Genomic DNA, 9,397 nt, shown 5'->3' with positions numbered 1-9,397 from the left:
TTAGTGTTTTTTAAAGAGGTTCTGATTATATTGATAGGGTTTATTGTAGGAGGTGATGTAAGCTATCTAATACTACATTCAGTAAACAAGACAGATTGTTTTTTTTAAGTATATATTTTTTGAAGTTTTATGCCTTTAATTGACAGGATAGTAGAGAATGAGGAAGTGAGTGGGAGAGAGAGTCAGGGTGGGATCCGGAAAGGACCACGGGGCGGGAATCGAACCCAGGTCGCCGGCGTACGGTGCAGGTGCCCCAGCCACAAGACAGATTGTTGACATTAAATTTATTTTATTTTTGTTAACTTGACAATTAGTTGATGTTAGGTAGCTAAATGTTAGGCCACAACTCCAAATCAGAAAAAGTTGGGACATTGTGTAAAATGCAAATAAAAACAGAATGTGATCATATTTAGCAGCAAAAAAGGACATACCCAACATGTCAAATGTTGAAAATGAAAATTTTGACTATTTCATGGAAAATATATGTTCATTTTGAATTTGATTCCAGCAACATGTTTTAAAGAAAGTTGGGAAAGGGAATGTTTGCTGCCTCACCTCTTCATTTAACAACATTCTATAAATGTTTAGGAACTGAGGAGAGTTGCTTAGAGTTTTGAGAATGAAATGTTGTCCCATTACTGCCCAATATATATTGAGGTGGAAGTGCAGTTTCCTCAGAATGCCTGTGGGACTGGCCGTCGTTTCAGCACTTTGATGTTAGTGAGCCCCGACCAGCCATACAATCTCGAAGTTTCCCTACTGGTCGGGACTAATAGGGATATGGATTTCAGCTGCTCAAGAGTATGGGGTATTCTTAGTCATGTTTTTCATTCCATGATGCACCTATTTGACAGGTCTGGACTGCAGACAGACCATTTTAGCACCTGGACTGGCAAAATACTGTTTAAATATGTGCAGAATTCATTTTGGCTTTGTTTTCCTACTTGCACTAATGTACCTCCACACCGTCATAGATGTTGGATTTCGAACTGAGCACTAAAACAAGGTTGGATACTTGGATAGGCCCCCTCATCTTTAGCCCAGATGAGTACATGATTTCCAAAACAAATGGCAATTTTTGATTGGTCTAACCACAGGACCTTTTTCCACGTTACCTCAGTCCATTTTAAACAAGCTCAGGCCAGGCAGATAAGACAGTGGTATTTTCTGTATCATGTCTCAATACAGTTTTGGCTGTTGCATGGTTTAACGTTTTTGAATTGAGTATCAAACTGTACACATAGACATAGTTATCAGAGGTTTTCCTGAGCCCAAACAATGATTTTCTTTACAGAAACAGGTCTGGTTTTGATGCAGTGCCATCTGAGGTCCTAAAGACCACGGCCATCCATCCTCAAATACTTCACTATTTCATGTTTAAGAAGCATTAAAATTACATTGTTTCATCATTTGTGCACACAGGTTTACACAGAGTGAGGAATAGGCCTACCCCTACATCTTTGAGACCCTGCCCCTGGCTCTCTGGGATGCTCTTTTTCATACCCAATTGTGTTGCCAGGTACCCTAATTAGTTGTGAAACATTCCTCCTTTTGTTTTCTTTATCATTACACAACTTTTCCAGGATTATGTTACCCCCATCCCAACTTTTTTTAAAACATGTTGCTGGTATCAAATTCAAAATGAACATTTCCATGAAATAGTCAAATTTGTCATTTTTAACATTTGATATATTGTCTGTGTCCTTTTTGAAACTAAATATGAGTTGAAGAGATTTGCAGATCATTACATTCTGTTTTTATTCACATTTTACACAACATCCCAACTTTTTCTGATTTGGGGCTGTAGTCTAGTGGGGCTGAGTTCTACCAGCACTCTGAGAATTAAGTTGCGGCTCAAAGGTTTAAAGGTTTAATTGCGTAACACGACATGTACGATCCTTCTCTGCCTTCTTTGCGCTTTTCCTGTATTGTTAGAAACTCAACAAACACTGGTGCAATTAGGCTACTGGTTTTCAACAACAATGAGCCTAGTGATACTCAAATTATGTTCCTGCAATGCAACACTTTATTTTGCTTATATGTTGTAGGGCCTATGTTATAGAACATGTATAGAAGATGGTAACTGTAAGGAATTTTCTTATAGACCTATTTCATCCCACTGATGTTGTTGCCACAAAATACTTTGCTCTATCCAGTGCTTGCTGACAAAAGGAGACATTGGAGATGAAAATGTTGGCTCCTATTTGGTTTCGCTCCTTAACATTTAGGGTTTAGCAGCCAGTGGCTCCTAAGTCAGGCTATTTTTGTCTGGGGGCCTGGCATGCATGGGTGTTTACTTACCATTTAGGAGATGACGTATGGGCTCTGCAAAGTTGAAGAAGACCTTGTTGAAGGCTATGCATGGACGTCATACAGAGGTATGTAGCCTAATTTTCAGGGTGCGTGTATAATCACTTTGCGATTATGCCTACGACACTCAAGGCTTGTTGGGATTCGTACATGGTTTAACAGCATCTTTTTAAATAGGCCTGAGTTTGCATTTGGAGGAGGCCAAATTGAGGTTCGAAGTACAGTATGTCAGTTTCATTGCGTGACTTGCAGAACGTAGCCTACATCTGATGTTTTAGTGTGTAGTGCACAAGGGAACATAATTCGAAAGAAAAAAGTTTGCTGAATCCTATATAGGCCTACGCTTAGATGCACGCTGTAAGGACTGCCCGCGACGGCAGCGGAAGTGAAATTAAGCTCAGGGAACACGGTTATTTAAACACATGAAATATGCACAAAGACAGCGTAGTCTATTTGCAAAAAAAAAATCATGATTGCGATTTAGGTCTTGAAATGAGTGCACGTCGTGTTTTAGAACTGACCGCGACGTGAAATCTTTGGGAAGCAATCACCTCTCTCTGGGGACTCTGGGTGCTCGATGTTGTTGTAAATACTGCCATCCAGTGGCCGAAACGCGATTTTTTAACAATGTGGAATCGAAACTTCAGCAAATGTGAAGCCAATGCGGTCATTTTAGTAAATAGACCAATTTCACAGAGTCCAGGTGTCCGGCCTCGTCGGTGCTAATGATGCCTTAATTGGTAAAACGTCTTCCTGTTTCTGTCTTTCCTGTGGACTTTTCTTTTGCTGTCTATGGGACAGTGCTCTTCCACAGGTCAATTGGCCAGATTCGTTTACATCCTGTTTGTGCCACGTACTCTGCCGTCTCCCTAGTCACTGGAGGAAAATTTCTTCTTCAGACTTCTAAAGGAAGTCATTAAAATATCTTAATTTAACAGACAGAACTATCAAATTTAGTACATGTACTCTTTAAAGGTTCTACTACTGATCTATGTTTAGATGTTTACTCCTCTACAGGACTGTAATGGAGGCTAAACGCAAGTAAACACAGTTTATCCACCTCTGACATTTCAGAAATAGAGTTTATCCACCTCTTATTAGAGTTTATCCACCTAACAAAAGAGTTTATTCACCAATTGTAGCTTTTAACATTTAAAAAAATCACACTGTATTATGCACAGTGAGAAAGGAGGGGGGTGCACAGAGAAAGAGAGGACCCTTCAGCAGTACACAAGGAGCAGGGATGCAGTGGAGGCTAAGGAGCAGGGATGCAGTGGAGTAAGCACAGTTTACTCACCTCTGAAATTTCAGAAATAATGTTTATCCACCTCTCAAAAGAGTTTATTCACCAATTGCATGTTTTAATGTATTTAAAAATCATACTGTATTATCCACATTCACAATATGTACACTCATCAACACTCTAGGAACCATTTAATACCACTGGTATTGTTATAAACATTGGACAATAACCTCCACCATCATCAAACATGTTCTGAATGCCTTTTTAAAAAATCACATGGCACAGTCCACCTTGATCACCAAATTCATAGTTTACCCACCTCTTATTTTACCACTACACCCCTGCCTGTATATACACCGTGTTCCAAATTATTATGCAAACTGGATTTAAGTGTCATAAACATTTATTTATTTATTTATTTTTTAAAATTAAACTCATGGATGGTATTGTGTCTCAGGGCTCTTTGGATCATAGAAGTCAATCTCAGACACCTGTGATAGTTTGCCAGGTGAGCCCAATCAAAGGAAAACTACTTAAGAAGGATGTTCTACATTGTTAAGCATGCCACAGGTTTCAAGCAGTATGGGAAAGAAAAAGGATCTCTCTGCTGCTGAAAAGTGTAAAATTGTGCACTACCTTGGACAAGGTATGAAAACATTGGATATTTCCCAAAGACTTATGCGTGATCATCGTACTGTGAAGAAATTTGACGCTGATTCAGAGCACAGGTGGGTTTGTGCAGACAAAGGCATAAGGATTAAGAGAGCAGATGCTAAACTGCCATTGCTGGTGCCTCTGGAGTCCCGTGAACCTCAAGGTGTAGGATCCTCAAGAAGTTTGCAAGTGTGCATAAACCTACTATTAGGCCACCCCTAAACAATGCTCACAAGAAGAAATGGTTGCAGTGGGCTCAGGAATACATGAAGACTAATTTTCAAACAGTTTTGTTTACGGATGAGTGCCATGCAACCCTAGATGGTCCAGATGGATGGAGTAATGGATGGTTGGTGAATGGCCACCATGTCCTAACAAGGCTGAGACGTCAGCAAGGAGGTGGCAGAGTCATGTTTTGGGCCGGAATCATGGGGAGAGAGCCCTCCCTGATGGTGTGAAAATGACCTCGGCAAAGTATGTAGAGTTTACATTAGAGTTGTTAAGCAGTTATCATTGCATTTTGGATACATTTAAACCTAGTTACCGTTAGATGTGTTTGGACTTACATGACCCCCTACATGCTGTGTGCATCTTTACCGTCATCCCCACTCTTGAAAGAGAGGCAGTAGAAACTTTGTGCAATGGTGCAAACTCAACCACCTTCAACTCAACACTGCGAAGACCAAGGAGATGGTGGTGGATTTCCGCAGGTCTAAGCCCGCTCTGCTACCAGTCTCCATTTTTTTTACACCTGGACAATAAACTAGACTGTTCAGCCAATACTGAAGCACTCTACAAGAAAGGGCAGAGCAGGCTGTACTTCCTGAGGAGGCTGCGGTCTTTCAATGTCTGCAGCAAGCTCCTCAGACTTTACCAGTTTGTTGTTGCCAGCGTCCTCTTCTATGCTGTGGTATGCTGGGGAGGAAGCACAAAGAAGAAGGATGCTGGATGACTAGACAGGCTGGTAAGGAAAGCTGGCTCTGTCGTGGGAGCTGAACTGGAGTGCATCACTTCAATATCAGATAAAAGGACCCTGAACAAACTGATCAACATCTTGGACAATGACTGTCATCAGGCAGTAATGGGGGCTCAGATAGGGAGCACAGGGGGAAACCTACCATTTACCAACTAGACACCTGAATGGCATGGCAGACCTTTCTAGGAGATGATGTAGATGATCCTGAAGACCAGTCCATGTGATCCCATTTGGCCATGGCCTTTGACCTCATTGCTGAAGCACACCCAAAATGCCTAGTATTACCAAAGATGGTCTGTCACTTTTTGACGACTTTTTTGACCATGCAGCTCAGCCCTGCACTCGCCCAGGCTCAAACCCGCAATTGGCTGTCAATCGAATTGGGAGTCTGGAGCTTCGGCATTGTTTCAGTTTTATCTTTGTATGTCTTTGTTACCAGCTGGCTATGGACGGATTATGAGCCACTGGGCACAGGTCTACGTGAAAAGGCCCCCCACACAAGGCTTGACTGTGGGGCCCCATTCAGATATCAGGGGTGAATCACATAACCTGTGGTATATGATTGAGGGGACCTATTAAGACATATCACATGACTAGAAATACTAGTAGTTTGATGCTGTTAAATATATGTGATGCGATCTAGGAAAACCCTTCACATGGTGCACTCAAAAATTCTTTGATTTTTGCTCCATTTCAACCCTCCCTGGTGCAATTTTACCAACTTAAGATTCTGGTACCATCCTAGCAACATTCTGAACACTGTCCCCTAGCAAAACACTGGATACCATCCTCCCAAAATCTTGGATGTTGTTAGGATGGTATCAGAATCATAAGTTGGTAACATTGCACCATGTGAAGGGTTTTCCCAGATCACATCACATATTTATAAATGGTGCGCTGTTAATGTGAGGTCCATGTGTTATTTATAGGTACTGTATGCAGCATCCTCCACAATGTTTGCCTCCCCTGGTGAAGTTGAGTTAGAGAGGTATAAAAAAAAATACATTTGGCAATGTATAGGCTACTATTCTCACATGGAAGGCAATGAGGAAATATCCAATCTTGCAAGAAGCAAATCTACTCATACTGCATCACCAAGAAATTTTGCTTACTGAAATAGTGTGTGAATTATTATTGAAAGTAAATTCGGACTTTTCCAAGATGTGCAAAGTAGAATCTTGAGTGAATCCCAACAATTTGCTCAGTCTTATTAGACACTTCAAAGCGAAGAGGTGAAAATAATGAACTTTTCAGCTACTGTCTACCGATCCAAAAGAGGAAGCTCAGGAATGAGAGGGTTGATGCCAGCAAGAAGAAGAAAAGAAAGGAGTCTAAGCGCCTCAAGAAGGAGATGGCAGACAGGAGGAGAAAGGAGGCCCTTGAGATGGACATCTCCAAGGTCCAGTGTGGAGACTAGTAGTGTCTCTGGATGAGGTGAAGGATGGGCCTGCATTGAGACTAGAAGTTGAAAAGGCAGTGATCGCTATCCACCGTACTGAGATGGCTAATGCTAGGCCCGTGTCTCACTCAACAGCTGAGAAAGAGGACATCAGTTAGCCTGATCAGGAGACCAGCAAAATGGACTGCAGTAAGTATGACATTTTCAGATAGTTGAATAGCCTAAACTAGTCAAAATGGACTTATTAATAAAAATCACAATTTCATCTCTCTCCACAGCCCTGATCAAATCACTTGTTGACCAAGGGATACCTCAGCAGGACAAGGGGGGTGGTAGATATAGATAGATAGATAGATAGATAGATAGATACTTTATTGATCCCCAAGGGGAAAGTCAAGTAGGAGCGCATCAAATGTAATGTGAGGGGTAGGAGCTCATCTCCACTGAAGGTTGATGGAGATCGTGATTGAGAGTTCAGCAAAGAGGACTGCAGTAAGTATCACATTTTCAGATGGTTGAATAGAGTTGAAATGGACATTTCAATGTTTTCAGACTTACTAATTATAATAATTTCACCTCTCTTCATAGCCCTGAATGAGTTATCTATTTACCATGGGACACATCAGCTGGACGAGGGGGGCAGTAAGACACACTCACACACACACACACACACACACACACACACACACACACACACACACACACACACACACACACACACGGTAATGGAGACGAAGCTGTGGACCTGTGCCCACACCACAGGCCGGGTGGGACATTGTTTTTGAGAGGAGGGACAACCCAGAATACAAAGAGAGACTGGAGGAAGAGAGGAGGGATAATTGCATGGATGGAGGAAGAGAGGAGGACAATTCTGCATGGAGGGGACATTACAACCCAGAATACAACCAGAGGCCACACTGACCACTGAGGAAGAGAGGAGGATAATTCTGCATGGATTGTTTTGAGAGGAGGGGACATTACAACCCAGAATACAACCCAGAGGCCACACTGACCACTGAGGAAGAGAGGAGACCCTGCATGGATTGTTTTGAGAGGAGGGGACATTACAACCCAGAATACAACCAGAGGCCACACTGACCACTGAGGAAGAGAGGAGGATAATTCTGCATGGATTGTTTTGAGAGGAGGGGACATTACAACCAGAGGCCACACTGACCACTGAGGAAGAGAGGAGGGGACATTACAACCCAGAATACAACCAGAGGCCACACTGACCACTGAGGAAGAGAGGAGGATAATTCTGCATGGATTGTTTTGAGAGGAGGGGACATTACAACCCAGAATACAACCAGAGGCCACACTGACCACTGAGGAAGAGAGGAGGATAATTCTGCATGGATTGTTTTGAGAGGAGGGGACATTACAACCCAGAATACAACCAGAGGCCACACTGACCACTGAGGAAGAGAGGAGGGGACATTACAACCCAGAATACAACCAGAGGCCACACTGACCACTGAGGAAGAGAGGAGGATAATTCTGCATGGATTGTTTTGAGGGGGAGGAACTGACCACTGAGGAAGAGGGACATTGACCACAACATGGATTGTTTTGAAGGAGGGACATTACAACAGAATACAACCAGAGGCCACACTGACCACTGAGGAAGAGAGGAGGATAATTCTGCAACCACAGAATACAACCAGAGGCTGACCACTGAGGAAGAGAGGGAGGACCACTGAGGAGGAAGAGAGGAGGATAATTCTGCATGGATTGTTTTGAGAGAGGGAGAATACAAACCAGGGACATGAGGAAGAGAGGAGGACAACCCAGAATACAAAACCACAGAGGCCACACTGACCACTGAGGAAGAGAGGAGGATAATTCTGCATGGATTGTTTTGAGAGGAGGGACATTACAACAACCCAGAGGAACTGACCACAACCACAGAGGAGGAGGGACATTACAACCCACACTGACCACTGAGGAAGAGAGGAGGATACAACCCAGAATTCTGCAGAGGATTGTTTTGAGAGGAGGGACATTACAACCCAGAATACAACCACAGAGGCCACACTGACCACTGAGGAAGAGAGGAGGATAATTCTGCATGGATTGTTTTGAGAGGAGGGGACATTACAACCCAGAATACAACCACAGAGGCCACACTGACCACTGAGGAAGAGAGGAGGATAATTCTGCATGGATTGTTTTGAGAGGAGGGGACATTACAACCCAGAATACAACCAGAGGCCACACTGACCACTGAGGAAGAGAGGAGGATAATTCTGCATGGATTGTTTTGAGAGGAGGGACATTACAACCCAGAATACAACCAGAGGCCACACTGACCACTGAGGAAGAGAGGAGGATAATTCTGCATGGATTGTTTTGAGAGGAGGGGACATTACAACCCAGAATACAACCAGAGGCCACACTGACCACTGAGGAAGAGAGGAGGATAATTCTGCATGGATTGTTTTGAGAGGAGGGGACATTACAACCCAGAATACAACCAGAGGCCACACTGACCACTGAGGAAGAGAGGAGGATAATTCTGCATGGATTGTTTTGAGAGGAGGGGACATTACAACCCAGAATACAACCACAGAGGGCCACACTGACCACTGACCACTGAAGAGAGGAGGATAATTCTGCATGGATTGTTTTGAGAGGAGGGGACATTACAACCCAGAATACAACCAGAGGCCACACTGACCACTGAGGAAGAGAGGAGGATAATTCTGCATGGATTGTTTTGAGAGGAGGGACATTACAACCCAGAATACACAACCACAAGAGGAGGCCACACAACCTGACCACTGAGGAAGAGAGGAGGATAATTCTGCATGGA

The 9,397-nt window shown here is 43.1% G+C and overlaps 1 long non-coding RNA gene across 1 annotated transcript; it reads right to left on the bottom strand.

Moving 5' to 3' along the window:
• Nucleotides 1–7,769: 7,769 nt before the first annotated feature.
• Nucleotides 7,770–9,397, bottom strand: LOC125304513. The gene is made up of 2 exons (XR_007195255.1): nt 9,359–9,397; nt 7,770–7,993 (listed from the first exon to the last, which is right to left on the bottom strand). It is a non-coding gene; the product is annotated as an uncharacterized LOC125304513 (long non-coding RNA).

Source organism: Alosa alosa, chromosome 12 (assembly GCF_017589495.1).
Source record: "Alosa alosa isolate M-15738 ecotype Scorff River chromosome 12, AALO_Geno_1.1, whole genome shotgun sequence".
NCBI lineage: Eukaryota > Metazoa > Chordata > Actinopteri > Clupeiformes > Clupeidae > Alosa > Alosa alosa.
The sequence above is the reverse complement of the archived record's forward strand: the minus strand, read 5'-3'. Positions and strand labels throughout refer to the sequence as shown.